Source organism: Schistocerca cancellata, chromosome 1, assembly GCF_023864275.1.
Source record: "Schistocerca cancellata isolate TAMUIC-IGC-003103 chromosome 1, iqSchCanc2.1, whole genome shotgun sequence".
NCBI lineage: Eukaryota > Metazoa > Arthropoda > Insecta > Orthoptera > Acrididae > Schistocerca > Schistocerca cancellata.
The window spans coordinates 719293516-719300416 of NC_064626.1; the positions used below are offsets into that span (position 1 = coordinate 719293516).

The 6901-nt window shown below is 40.2% G+C and overlaps 1 non-coding gene across 1 annotated transcript; it reads left to right on the plus strand.

The window, feature by feature from the left end:
* The first annotated feature begins 1446 nt into the window (after window positions 1–1446).
* Window positions 1447–1519, plus strand: Trnaa-agc (transfer RNA alanine (anticodon AGC)). The gene has a single exon. It is a non-coding gene; the product is annotated as a tRNA-Ala (tRNA).
* Window positions 1520–6901: the final 5382 nt, after the last annotated feature.

Below are 6901 nucleotides of genomic sequence, written 5' to 3' on the forward strand. Positions count from 1 at the left end.
AACTGCAAACCGCCTTGAGAGAGGAATGGGACAATATCCCCCAAATACTTCTCAACAGCCTGATAGCCAGCAGGAACAACAGGTGCAAAATTAAGAGAAAAAGAGCAGAGATTCAAAATGTGAGAGAAACACGTGTGGCTCAAAAAAGAAAGTGAACGTTGGTAGATCTGTTCCACCACGTATCTTCAAACACTACATGTTTGATTGCAAGCAATATCATCGACCAATGTTTTACCTATATTAGCTGAAGTACCAGCGAGTAGCAAACTTGAATATGCGATCAACAATAAGGACAGTTATACTAGATCCACTGCGTATCGGTAAATGAGATGACATTATTGATATTTCTAGGGATACTTTCCAATTCGGGACACGCTCAGGTCGGATCTAGGAAAAAAGTAGAAAGCGCGTGCCCCGCTTGTGGCAAGTATTTATTACCATCGACAGTGACATTATTCGATGTGACACACACACACACGCACACACACACACACACACACACACACACACACAGAGAGAGAGAGAGAGAGAGAGAGAGAGAGAGAGAGAGAGGGGGGGGGGCAGGGGGGAGACAGAATGTACAAGGAAGACAAAAGAACGAAATGGAGTATGGAAGAGCATGAAATTAATAACAAAGCTTCCATAATATGTCCCATTTACTCTGCACGAAGGTGAGATACAGAATGACACCTCATCGAGACCATTATGGACGAAGCTGTAGCTCCGTTGGAGAACGATTAAATTAGAAAATGGACGTTACCTTGTTTAAGGAACCATTCCTACAGTAGCCTAAAGTGGTTAAGAGATGTCACGGAAAACTTAAATGATATCTCCTCATCTCGAGTCAACATTCCCAACTACTGTGCTACTTCACTTGGTCAGATACTCGCGATCGTAGGCTCCATGCGGAAACAAGTTATCAGAATCATTTATTACGCTAAGAGATAATCAGTTCGGATTGCTCGTACAGCACAGATTTCATATATATCATTCTCGGGAGATTTAGTTTTTGGTTTTACTTAATTTTTTTAGATTCCTATGCGAGTAAACGTTGTGTTAATCACGTGTGAGAATTTAAAACTGTGAACTGAGCTGGGACTCGATGCTGGACGACTGCTTTTCCAGATCAGCCACTTCTTTCTACCTGAAGCATCAGAGCAGACAGTTTTGCTTGCCACTGGCTCCGCTCCATTCCCTCGCAAGTGCATCTCAGTGAGAGCCTTTCACACTAAATCAAGAAAAGTTGGTTAAAATCCCTGCAGCCATCGTCGTCACGGGAGACGGCGTACGTGAGCAACCACGCTGTCACCGTAACCTTACAGCATGCTGCTGCTACCCTAACGGGTGCGCAGCGGGCCACGCCCACTGGCCGACGGCTGCGGTGGACCGGTTTGGCTCAGTCTGAGGCTCCGGGATAACATGGTAGGGGACGTGGGCCGCTGTACTGGGGGCGTAGCTCAGATGGTAGAGCGCTCGCTTAGCATGTGAGAGGTACCGGGATCGATACCCGGCGCCTCCAGAAATAATTTTAAGGATTTATTATCTATGCTCTAAGTGAACCAGCTACTAATTAAATCAAGCGCATATCAAGTACGATAAGATGCACAAATAATGTAATTTCGTGACATTTCTCTCTGCAGCAAAAGTGTTCGAAAGAAAAACACACCTTTTATTGTTTAATGAGTCTGCGAACGAAAAATACTTCGTTTTTTAAACCGTCTGGTATCTAAAGTTAAGTATATTAGAATGCTGTAATCAAACCAAACATTTGTAAACATTGTGTAAATCGTTCCTCTCCTGGCGCCATTCTTTCAAGACCCGAGTCGCGTGGTGGGCTGACCACGCTGTCATAAATAGCTGTACAGCTGGTCATTTTTCGATGTACCGGGTGATCAAAAAGTCAGTATAAATTTGAAAACTGACTGAATCACGGAATAATGTAGACAGAGAGGTACAAATTGACACAAATGCTTGGAATGACATGGGGTTTTATTAGAACAAAAAAAAAAAAAATACAAACGTTCAAAAATTGTCCGACAGATGACGCGTCATCTGATCAGAATAGGAATAATTAGCATGACAAAGTAAGACAAATCAAAGATGATGTTCTTTACAGGAAATGCTCAATATGTCCACCATCATTCCTCAACAATAGCTGTAGTCGAGGAATAATGTGAACAGCACTGTAAAGCATGTCCGGAGTTATGGTGAGGCATTGGCGTCGGATGTTGTCTTTCAGCATCCGTAGTGATGTCGGTCGATCACGATACACTTGCGACTTCAGGTAACCCCAAAGCCAATAATCGCACGGACTGAGGTCTGGGGACCTGGGAGGCCAAGCATGACGAAAGTGGTGGTTGAGCACACGATCATCCCAAACGACGCGCGCAAGAGATCTTTCACGCGTCTAGCAATATGGGGTGGTTTTTTTATTTTTGTTCTAATAAAACATGTCATTCCAACCATGTGTGCCAATTTTTACCTCTCTATCTACATTATTCCATGGTTTATTAAGTTTTCAAATGTATAATGACTTTTTGATCACCCGGTACTATTAAACTCTAAATAGACACAGATAATTTGAGGCCCATTGCTTTGATCCATCGTTTGAAACGTCCCCTTAGAACAATTTATACACGACTGTGCTTAACCTGACACACAATATTATTTAGCGCAACGCAATCTATCAAAGATCCCTGCAAAAGAATGGCCCTGAGTAACATTAAACTATACCTTTCACAAATAACTTACCTCACAAAAATCTTCATTACTCGAACTACTGCAACACAGCGAGCGCAACTATTGCCAGCTAAATAAAAGATTCGAACTACAGAAGGCACTAACTACTGATAGGGATAGTTAGCAAATGAAAGATTTTAATAGAGAACAAACACTGTATTTACCTTAATATCATCAAAAGTCATAATATATGTAATTTCAAAACTCCGCCATTTCCTTCCACACATCCACCACTGCTGGCGGCTCACCTCTAACTGTGCAACGCTATGCGCTGTTCACATCCGGCTGCCACTGCCTAACACTACAATGGCAGACAACAATGCAAACTAGCCACAGGCTGCACACAGCACAGCCAGTGATTTTCATACAGAGCGCTACGTAACGTTGCCAATAAGAAAATATAAACAGCCTACTTACATAGTTGCCAATAAGAAAATATAAACAGCCTATTTACACGTTAACTGATTCTTCCCTCGCTTCTAAAAAAAAAAAAAAAGTCTATTCACCGAGAGCTGGGACGAAACATCAACAGTGTCACGTGAGCGACTACGCTCGTTTCCAGAGAAAGCATTCGGTGTTCACGTGATACGTAGGGGTGTGGAAAATCCTTGGCGCACGCTTTCCAGCTGGCGGCGTTCGGCTGGCTGCTGAGCTGTCACAGCGGGCCGTGAGAAACCTGGGCAACAATGTACGAAATAAATTTAACAATAATGTTAAAATAATGTTAAACTGAGATCATTCTGTCGAAGCAAATTTATTTTCATTCAGGTTGCTAACAAAACGCTCCATTAAAACACATTTAATTGTTAATTTTAATAACAATACCAGTAATAATAATGAGAAAGGACGAAACAAGGTTCACTCTGTCGAACTTGAACTGTTTTCATTGAGATTTATAACAAACTGCTCCTCTCTCTCCTCTATAATGCAGTCTAATTTCCACATTTGAGTTTCCGCTTTTTCTACGACATGGAGGACGCACTTGTTCGAATCCTCTGCAGTCACTGTTCTTACTGCTTCTTCTAGCAGTACTTTAACTTCCGGCATTTTGTATATTTTGTTTTTCACTGCAACATAGCCTTTGATTCTGGCCCACACTAACTCGATGGTGTTTAATTCAGAGTGGTATGGAGGAATTATGAGAACTGTTTTCCCTGCATTATTCGCCATTTCATCTATTGCGTATTCGTTGAGCACTGTTCTGTGATTTTTAACTATATCTAAAAGTTCTTTCTTCAACATACCGTCTTCGAAATGGATGTTTTTAGATTTTAGCCACTCTGATATTTCGTGCTTATTGGAATTCGCATTGGGAACTTTTTCTTTTCTCCGAGAATGGTACGGCGCGTTATCAAGAACAATAACTGCATTTTCCTGAAGCCGAGGAATAACATCTTGAAACCACTTCTCGAAGGTTTCGGCGCACATCTCCTCATGATAATCTCCACTTTTCTTGGATTCGAAAGTCCACAAACATCCTTCAACGAACCCTGCTTTGCTGCCAATGTGTGCGATAATCAGACGTTTCCCTTTACCTGATGGGCCCTTGCTTCCGGTGGATAACCGGGACAGAAACGCTCGTTTTGAGGAATTTATAGTGTCATCTACCCAGACGTAACTTCAGGTATGTCCTGCGTTCACCCACGTCTCGTGCAAATAGTAAATGGGTCTGCCTTCATCTCTCAACCGTTTAATGGTTCGAAGATAACGCCACCTCCATAAGAAGATGTCATCCCTGTCTATTAGCATGCTATCGCGCGCACGCCGGACAAATATGAAATTCATTTCTCTCAATAACTTATAAAATATAGTTCTCCGAAAATTGGCCAGATCTGCATCTTCGTTCACGACTGTAACCACTTTGTCAATTGATGGCAATTCGTTACGAAAAAAAAAATTCGTGTACTTTCCTTCGTATCGCATTTCTATCGAAGTCATCAACATTTTCTGAAAGTTTGTGGTAATTTTCCTTTCTTGGTAGACTTCAAAGAGTGTGTGGCCTTGTACTCACTTATCACACGATACACTGAAGAACGTCCAACACCTGTAGCTGCAGCTGTTTTCGAAACAATATCACTCATCGACTGCTCTGGATGTAAAAGTTCCGTTTTATACACATTAAGCACCATGTGCTTCTCAGAACTTGATGATTTCTTTTTTGCTCGCTTCTTTGGTGGACTCAAAACTGACACGTCGACCTCGCTCGCTGAATCCGTGGATGACATAATAAGGGCAGCCGTATGTGATGCTAATGAAATAAGTGAATATATAAAATAAGAAACCATGTGATGCTACTGGATGCGCACATAAACAGTGAATGCTCAGCGTGACTACAAACACATATACTTACTCTAATAATCAACAACTAGTCTTTCAAGCGTCTTTACAGATGAACATAAGATATGCTGAAATCGCCGCTGTACAACACCCACTAACGAGCTCACACCTGTAACTGAGGCGGCTACACTGACTGAGCGCCGCGCCTGCGAACCGCACAGTGCATCGCTCATAAAGGACAAACGGTTGCACCCATCACATTCGAACAAACTACAAAATTAAATTCATACCTTTCTGAAACTTTTCTCGCTTACACCCCCACAAAAGAATTTAAAGGGAAAAAGTTTGTCGCTTACTATATTTCGGATGATGATTTGGTAAAAGTTCTATATCAGACGTGAGATTTTAATTCATTGCTTCACTATTACTGACTCTATTGGGGAGAAAATTTGCAGACGTCGTCAACATATAGCACTGAAGGCAATTATAAAATTATTTTGCTGTGCGACACACAGTTTAGGAGATATGGCGAGATAAATATAGAGTAACGCGAAAAAACAACTTTTCCTGAAAGCTTAAATATTTCTCTTTTTGAGTGACAATAAATTTTAATGTAATGTAAATGAAGGTGTCGGAAGGTAGTTCTCGGATCACTTTATCATGTTCAGGTGCCAAATTATAAAAAACGCGACTTTCATTTTTTAATTTCTGACGCCCCAGCCTTGTACACCCCTCGACGGCAGCGCTGTGGTCACGCGCCTTGCTGTGTTTACAGTACGTCTCTTGTTTCGGTGAATGGAGTATAGGTAGAACAACTTGATAATTATCAATGAAAACCACAGTATTGTGCACATTCTACGCTGTTAATTTAGTTTGTTAAACTATTTTTCGCTTACTAGGCTATCATCAGACATTAACTCACGATCGTCAGCGAAGAGGGCACAATATTCGTGAACAACATTGAAAAAGAAGTTACACAACAAAAGTGACAGTGCAACAGTAATGCAATTAAAAACTTTAAACAGTAAATAAATAGAATGGATACAATGTATAAACAGTTAACATTAAACTTGAACAAAAAAGAAAGACAATGTGCACATAATTTAAATTAACTGAACAATCCCAATAAAGTAAAATTAGTACGTGACGAGAGTACTGAAAAATAGCTTGCAGAAGTATTGAAGGTGATATAGAAATAGAGTAAAAGAGAGGAGTGACAATTGCAACAACAGAATATATGGAGTATATAGAAAGTCATAATAAAATAAATAAATTTCGGAAAAATGGAGGAACAGTATGTAACAATAGTGTGGGAAGTATTGAAGAACTGTGAGGATTAACAACACTACCACAACCCCAAATATATACTGCTGACATACGAAGTTAACTTTTTAGTATTTGTTTACTAAAAGCCGCTCACATGGTGGCAGATGACATGATGTTCGCTAAGTAAAAAGACGGCAACAGAAAAAAAGAGCACAGAAAATGTCACAGACAGCGCCAATAATTTCTTAAAACACGCTGTAACATACAATAAGTAAGATAGTATGAAAGCATCAATATATAACTATATTTCAAAAGAAGGTTTGTAAAAATGTAATAATGTTTTACTGTGTTTGTACAACCATTCCATTTTCTGCATGTTTTAGATTAAAAAACCCCAATGATGATGGTGATATCTCTCGCCGAAACTAGTTTGGGATAATAAAGAAATAAACGAATAACACGCTGCTTTGCATCAAGGCGGACTCAATTTCTGATATTACTGTTTTTAAGTGAAGTTTAGAAAAGAGGAAATATTTAGCTATATTTGGTTATTCAACACTAAATCAAGACTGTGAGCCAAGGTCACGTGTTTGTTGATTTCCAGGGCTTAAAACAGGTT